The following is an 8,392-nucleotide window of genomic DNA, read 5'->3' as shown; positions in this document are numbered from 1 at the left end:
CACCAAGACCACCCATGAACTGCAAGAAGCAAGAGCCATGCACGGCGACAGCAGCCCACAAGGCGCAGCTCCGCATCCTGGCGAGGATGCTGGGCTGCGTGTCTGCATCGACGTCCCAGGGCTCAACAGGGCCGCGTCTCAGGAGCATTTCTGGCCTTTGCGTGTGGGCCACTGCGAGGGCCCGCCGCTCAGCTACGTTTGTATGCCCTTTGGCTTGCCGAGCGTGGCGTCGGCCTATCAGCGCAACATGCAATGTGTCCTGGCGGCTCAGGAAGCCAGGTACCACGCCATTCTGGAGGAGATGGAGACGGTCTTTGGGGAACCTCCTGAGCCCCCAGAGCCTCCCCAGGCTCAGGGTTCTGGCGGCTCATGAGGAGTCATTTCTTCAACGCACACCTTCAGCTGCACCAACTCTACTTCGTCTACAAACTAGGTGACATCTTCCAAGCTCGTTTAGCTAGGAGCGCCCCTCGGGCTGCATTATTCCCAGGCCGTGTGGGTTCGTCTCTGCGGTATGTATCCCTTTTGCTTACATCATTAGCTTACCTTGTTGGGGGCGCCCCTCGGGATGCATCATCCCCAAGCCGCTCGGGCCGGACCCGGTGGCACGCATCTTCCTGCATTTATCCAAATTGACCTGCTCTCCATGCTTAACCTGCCAACTGCTATCACCTGCTCGATCATCGCCTCCCTCGGGGCCTCCACACAGGCACGATGCAGGTGCATGGGTCCGTCCCTGCCACGCCGACAAATATGAGCGGTTGAGCTCTGGCTCGCGGCACGCCCTGCGCACGTCACCTCACCAGGCCCTCAGTGCCTTCACCTCATCCAGAGCAACCAGCGGCAGGCTGACGGCTGTAACGGCAAATCATGTTTCTTCCTGTGCCTATTCACAGGGATCCCGTGGGAAGAATAGCAGGCTGCACCGCGAGTCTCCTTTTCTCTCGTGCAATTCGCTTGCGCGTTAAAAGGGGGGCTCCTGAGCATCGCGACTCAGGATCTCTTACGGGCTCTCCAGCCCTCACCCCTGGCCTTGACCACGACATCACGACCTAGCATACCAGCGGCGGCTGAGCTTGCTCGAGGGCCGGGACCTGAGGACATAGAGCACTAAGGAGAGCATGAGGGGAGGGAAACTCGTAGGGGCGCATGAATAGGCGCGCAGCCCTAGCGCAACATCAGGAGTCATCACGAGATCAACAAGATAAGTCCCGCACTCGGATCAGCTAAATGTTTGGGCCTAATGGTCACTCACGCCTTGCCACAACCCCATTACGACCACGTCGACTCCCTTTCTCGCCTTACCATGGCTGCTTGAGCGCTAAGGGGGACCTTCTGAGCATCATGCCTTAGGGGCTCTTACTGGACCTCGGGCCGCACACCTCCTGGCCTTGACCACGACACACGACCTGGCACACCAGCGACGGCTGTAGCCTGCCTGGGGACCGAGACCTGTCAGCGTAGAGCAACAATCTATCGCGGGGAAAGAAAGGGGGGACCGACCCTTAACGGGACATGTGTTCACCAAATTCTCATAACAGGGAAGATAAGCACAAAATACATTACGGACCCTTACATGCCCCCACGGGGTAATTCATGATTCTTCGCAGGAAACAAAAGCTAATACTGAGGGGAATCCTATCTACATCCTTCCGTGGTGGACACCATCATCAACAGTGGGCCACGGGAGGCTGGCACCAACCCCATCCAGATCAGCAGTGGCGATGGCCGGACGCCGCAGCTCTGCTCCGAGCGCGGCAAGAGCTCGGGGGCACTTAGCTGTCGTCGCTCGTCTCCGGAGTCTCACAGAGCTCAGGAGAGCTGCTCGACTCCCAAGGGTTGCTGCTGCTGGAGTGGCCGTGAGCGGGACGCGTGTCAGCCTCAAGCTCCTATCCGGAGCAGCACTCCAGGCGGCAGCCCTTAGCATCGAAGACCTTGAAGAAGAACATGGAGACATCGTCGTACTCAAAGTGGATCGCGAGGGCGCCCTCGCACGGTAGACCCGCGCGATCTCACCCCAGCCGCGAGTCAAGAAGATCTTGCCGGTGGGGACCGCTTCGATCTCCGCTCCGGTCTCCAGGGCGCTGCAGTCGGCATGCTGCAGCCAGAGCTCGAGAGGCCCCCTCGGCGACATCACGTTGGAGAAGAACCGCGGGAAGCGGATCCAGGAGCTTGGAGGCATCGGCGCCCACAGCACCAACTCGCACGAGGAGTCCGTGGCGTGAACCACAGGGGCGACGGCACGCGTCGTCGTGGCGCAGCAACCCCGGATGTGGCGTGGGTGGCGCTACTCGTCACTTCGTCCTCCCGAGCCCTCGGCTCGGGCGTACAAGGGCAGCGGGTACCCCGGGGGAGGCCGCTCGCACCAAGGCCTCAACACCACCTGCATCATCGCTTCATCACGGAGATGGGTCGACCTTTCTTCGGTGGAAGAGGCCCTGGATCATCATGAGGAGCCTTTCCTTTCTCTTCAGTAGAAAACTTTCTGATCAGCGCCATTGTTGTCAGTAGTGGAGCAAGGAGGAAGAAGCAAGCAAGCGAGGAAGAGATGGGCGACGGGGGCTCCGCCCCTCCCCATTTATAGCAAGAGAAGGCCAACCGGCATCTCCCACGATCGCAGGTAATGATGGTTTTCCTTGCATGTCGCAGGAACTTGTCAAGTCGTGCAGTTGTCGAGGCAGCATGTGTTGGGGATCGTAGCAGAAATTTAAAAATTTTCCTATGTGTCACCAAGATCAATCTAGGAGATACTAGCAACGAGAGAGAGGGAGTGCATCTTCATACCCTTGAAGATTGCTAAGCGGAAGCGTTACAAGAACGCGGCTGGTGGAGTCGTACACGCGGCGATTCAGATCATGGTCAATTCCGATCTAAGCGTCGAACAACGGCGCCTCCGCATTCAACACACGTACATCCCGGTGACGTCTCCCATGCCTTGATCCAGCAAGGAGAGAGGGAGAGGTTGGGGAAGACTCCATCCAGCAGCAGCATGATGATGTGGTGGTGGTGGAGGAGCGCGGTACTCCAGCAGGGCTTCGCCAAGCACTACGAGAGAAGAGGAGGGAGAGAAGTAGGGTTGCGCCTTGGGAGAGAGAGAGAGACTCGCGTGTTGTGCAGCCCCAAAACCTCCACTATATATAGGGGCAAGGGCAAGGGGAGGCGCCCTAGGGTTTCCCCTAGGGGGGGGCGGCGGCCAGGGCAGATGGGATCTCCCTCTTGGGTGACTTGGCCCCCAAGCCAGGAGGTGGGAACCCTAGATGGGGCGCCCCAAACCCCCTGGTCACGTGGGAATAGGTGAGGGGGGCGCACAGCCCCTTAGTGGGCTGGTTTGCCCCCTTCCCTTGGCCCATGAAGCCCCCCAACACTTGCCGGGGCACCCGAAACACCTTTCGGTCATGCTGGTCATCACCCGGCACCTTCGAAACACTTCCGGACTCCAAAACCCTTCGTCCAATATATCAATCTTCACCTCTGGACCATTCCAGAACTCCTCGTGATGTCCGGCATCTCATCCGGGACTCAGAACAACATTCGGTAACCGCGTACATACTTTCCCTATAACCCTAGTGGCATCGAACCTTAAGTGTGTAGACCCTACGGGCTCGGGAATCATGCAGACATGACCGAGACATCTCTCTGGTCAATAACCAACAGCGGGATCTGGATACCCATGTTGGCTCCCACATGTTCCACGATGATCTCATCGGATGAACCACGATGTCAAGAATTCAGTCAATCCCGCATACAATTCCCTTTGTCTACCGGTATAGTACTTGCCCGAGATTCGATCGTCGGTATCCCGATACCTTGTTCAATCTCGTTACTGGCAAGTCTCTTTATTCGTTCCGTAACACATCATCCCATGATCAACTCCTTGGTCACATTGTGCACATTATGATGATGTCCTACCGAGTGGGCCCAGAGATACCTCTCCGTTTACACGGAGTGACAAATCCCAGTCTCGATTCGTGCCAACCCAACAGACACTTTCGGTGATACCCGTAGTGCACCTTTATAGCCACCCAGTTACGTTGTGACGTTTGGTACACCGAAAGCATTCCTACGATATCCGGGAGTTGCACAATCTCATGGTCTAAGGAAATGATACTTGACATTAGAAAAGCTTTAGCAGACGAACTATACAATCTTGTGCTAGGCTTAGGATTGGGTCTTGTCCATCACATCATTCTCCTAATGATGTGATCCCGTTATCAATGACATCCAATGTCCATGGTCAGGAAACCATGACCATCTATTAATCAACGAGCTAGTCAACTAGAGGCTTACTAGGGACATGTTGTGGTCTATGTATTCACACATGTATTACGGTTTCTGGTTAATACAATTATAGCATGAGCAATAGACAATTATCATGAACAAGGAAATACAATAATAATCATTTTATTATTGCCTCTAGGGCATATTTCCAACAGTCTCCCACTTGCACTAGAGTCAATAATCTGGTTCACATCACTATGTGATTGTAATGAATCCAACACCCATGGGGTTTGTTCATATCTTGCTTGTGAGAGAGGTTTATCAGTCAATGGGTCTGAACCTTTCAGATCTATGTGTGCTTTACAAATCTCTATGGCATCTTGTAGATGCAGCTACCACGCGCTACTTGGAGCTATTCCAAATAACTGCTCTACTATATGAATCCAGTTTACTCCTCAGAGTCATCCGGATTAGTGTCAAAGTTTGCATCGACGTAACCCTTTACGACGAACTCTTTTACCACCTCCATAATCGAGAAAATTCCTTAGTCCACCAGTTACTAAGGATAAGTTCGACCGCTGTCATGTGATCCATTCCTGGATCACTCTTGTACCCCTTGACTGACTCATGGCAAGGCACACTTCAGGTGCGGTACACAGCATAGCATACTATAGAGCCTACGTCTAAAGCATAGGGGACGACCTTCGTCCTTTCTCTCTCTTCTATTGTGGTCAGGTCTTGAGTCTTACTCAATACTCACACCTTGTAACACAGCCAAGAACTCCTTCTTTGCTGATCTATTTCAACTCCTTCAAAATCTTGTCACGGTATGTATTCATTTGAAAGTACTGTCGGCGTTCTGGGAACGGGGGTCCCCAGACTTGCCTGCCTGCGGCGTGGCTCAAAGGGGGGCCCAGCACGGCCCATCTTCACCAACACAAACCCAAGACCCTCGCGAGGGGCCAAGCCTCGCGGGGCGAACGACGCGAAGCTTCCTCAGGCACGGCCTCGTCAGGCTGGCTCACGAGGAGGTGGAGAGATCAAGGCGGGGTACCTCACGAGGTGCCCATGACGCAAACCATGATGACTCAGGGCGCCAGGCGGGTGCCAGTCCGCGTAGCGTCCTCCTTTCCTCTTTGGTGCAAAGGGGGCAAGCGCAGCCACGGAGTACCGAGGCATCAGGCAAAGATTGCCATTTCGATGCAACGAGACCAACACCAGGAGGACTACGAGATGGGGGTCACCGTGGAGCCCAAGACGGCGTCATCACCAGAGCTTTGCACATGCGAAGACTACTTTTGTCAGGATAGCTGATACTTGCTATCCCCCTTCAAATTAGCCCGCCATTGTTGGCTCCCTTCCTGCTCAATATTTGGGGAGAGGACCAGGGCCTCTATAAATAGGACTAGTCACCCCCAGGGGATAGGGGATCGAGAACCAGCCAACCCGGAAACAAGCTGGGGTCGAGATCAGGTCAGTTGGAGGAAAGCAGAGAGAGAGGGAGAGAGAGAGAGAGAGAGAGAGGAGAGAAAGGTGACTGAACTCCTCTGAGCAGTTCATCACCCCAGCCAAGAACAGACCCTCGCGAGGCTGTTCTTCCTTGTATTGTTCATCATCATCAGCCCAAGAGGCAATCCACCACACTACACACTGGAGTAGGGTATTACACCACAACGGTGGCCCGAACCAGTATAAACCCTGTGTCTCTTGTGTTGTTCTTTCCTTAGTTTAGATCCTAGCATGGCGGAGGGGTGCAGGTAGGTAGGAGGCGAAATCTCCACGCGCACCCCAGTGTTCGAACCTCAAGGGTCTGCCGGAACCCGAAATCTGACATTTGGCGCTCCAGGTAGGGGTGCGCCGGAATTCGTCTTCCACCGCCCCGTTCTCCTCCGACCATCACGCCCATGTCTGACGCTCGTCGGGCCCGCGCCAAGCGCCGGGCCGCACTCGCTTCCCGCGTCGCCCAGACGGCCCCTGTCGGCGGGCATCCACGCCGTTCCCCATCACCTACCGTCAACGCCGCCACTGGCCCGGCGGGGGATGGGCAGCAAGCATCATCCCGGCATCTGTCCGTGCGGCAAGGCGGCCGCACCGCAATTCCCACGCTCACCCCAGCTGGTTCTTCACTCCGCGCCCTCCGCGCGCCCATGGAGCCCCGCAACCTCTCCCCCATCTATCGCGCTGCGTCAACACCCCCGGTCGTCGCGGCCCTCTTGGGCGGCTCGCAGGCGCCGCCCACAAGTCACCACGTCAAGCCGTTCATCCGTCGGGTCAGCGCCGCTTCCACGCGGCAGGGGGCTCCCCTGGATCGGGCGGCGCCCGAGACCGGCCTAACCTTCAGCTCGGAGGACCACCCCTCCAACTCGGCCTGCTCGGGTGCGCTCCCCATGCTGTGCACCCCCACCACCTGCCAGGTGGCCGTCACCAGAACCCTCATTGATGGCGGCGCGGGCCTCAGCATGCTCTCGGTCGAGGCCTTGAATCTCCTCTGCATACCCCAGGAACGGCTGCGACCCAGCCGGCCCTTCTCAGGCGTTGGGGCGGATTGTCCAGCTCCTTGGGACAGATCCGGCTCCCAGTAACCTTCGGCACCTACGACAACTTCCGCACGGAGCTGGTCGACTTCGGCATCGCCCCCATTGGCCTCCCCTACAACGCCATCCTCGGCTACCCAGCGCTGGCCTAGTTCATGGCAGCGATGCACCCGACATACAACCTCATGAAGATGCCCGGGAGTAGCGGTGCCCTCACCGTGCACGGGGACACCGGGGACGCTCTGCGGGTGCTCAAGCTCATCTTCAAGACAGCGGCGTCGGCACAGCCCACCGACTTGGAGGCCCCCGAGCTCAAGGGAGCTGCGCCCGCCAAGAAGAAGTAGTTGTTCACCCAAGACAAGGTGGAAACCAAGCAGATACCCGTCGATGAGGACGGGTCCACCAACGCCACTTTCACCATAGGCGCCACCTCAAACCCGAGCAGGAAGAGGCCCTGGTCGGGTTCCTGCACGCAAACAAGAAGGTATTCGCTTGGGAGCCAGACCAGTTGGCAGGGATCCCCAGGAGTGTAATTGAGCATCACCTCAATGTGTGCCCCAACGTGCGCCCTATGAAGCAGAAGGCCAGGCGGCAGTCCACAGAAAAGCAGGCCTTCATCGTCCAAGAGACCCACAAATTAGAGGCCGCTGGGGTCATTCGCGAGGTCCGATACCCAGATTGGTTGGCCAACCCTGTCGTTGTGCCAAAGAAGGGAGGGAAGGAGCGCATGTGTGTCGACTTCACCAACCTCAACAAAGCGTGCCCGCAAGATCCGTTCCCGCTCCCCCGCATCGACCAGATCGTCGATTCCACTGCGGAATGCGACCTGTTATGCTTCCTGGATGCCTTCTCTGGGTATCACCAGATCAAGATGGCGGTAGAAGACGTCGAGAAGACAGCCTTTCTAACCCCGTGTGGGGTGTACCCCTACACACGCATGCCATTCGGGCTGCGTAACGCAGGGGTGACCTTTCAGCGGCTGATGCACATCACCCTGGGCCCGCAGCTCGGGAAGAATGTCGAAGCTTACTTCGATGACATCGTGGTAAAATCTCGGGATGCCAGGACCTTGATACAAGACCTGGAGGAAACCTTCGCGAGCCTCAACGCAGTGAACCTACGGCTCAACCCAGAGAAGTGTGTGTTCGGAGTCCCCTCGGGCAAGCTCTTGGGTTTCCTCGTGTCCCACCGAGTCATTGAGGCTAACCCGGAGAAGGTCAAGGCAGTGGAAGACATGAGCCCGCCAAAGACCCTCAGAGAAATGCAGAAGCTCACGGGGCGCGTGACTGCGCTAGGGCGCTTCATCTCCAAGTTGGGGGAGCGAGCGCTACCTTTCTTCCAGCTAATGAAGAAAAAGGGGCCCTTCGAGTGGACTGAAGAGGCCGACAAGGCATTCCAGGATCTCAAGAGATACCTGACCAGTCCACCGGTCATGGTGGCTCCGCGCCCTCAAGAGCCCCTGGTGCTTTACCTCACCGCCACTCCCTACTCCGCCAGTGCAGCCTTGGTGGCAGTCAGAGAGGAGCGTCGAATCAAAACCGCAGCAGCGGCCCGGGACGAGGCGGAACAGAAATGGGGAAGGCCCACAGAAACTGCTCCAGCGGCTGAGGAGGATCAGTCGCCGCAGAGGGGCGCACCGG

Source organism: Triticum aestivum, chromosome 4A (genome assembly GCF_018294505.1).
Source record: "Triticum aestivum cultivar Chinese Spring chromosome 4A, IWGSC CS RefSeq v2.1, whole genome shotgun sequence".
NCBI lineage: Eukaryota > Viridiplantae > Streptophyta > Magnoliopsida > Poales > Poaceae > Triticum > Triticum aestivum.
Note: the sequence above shows the minus strand (reverse complement) of the source record.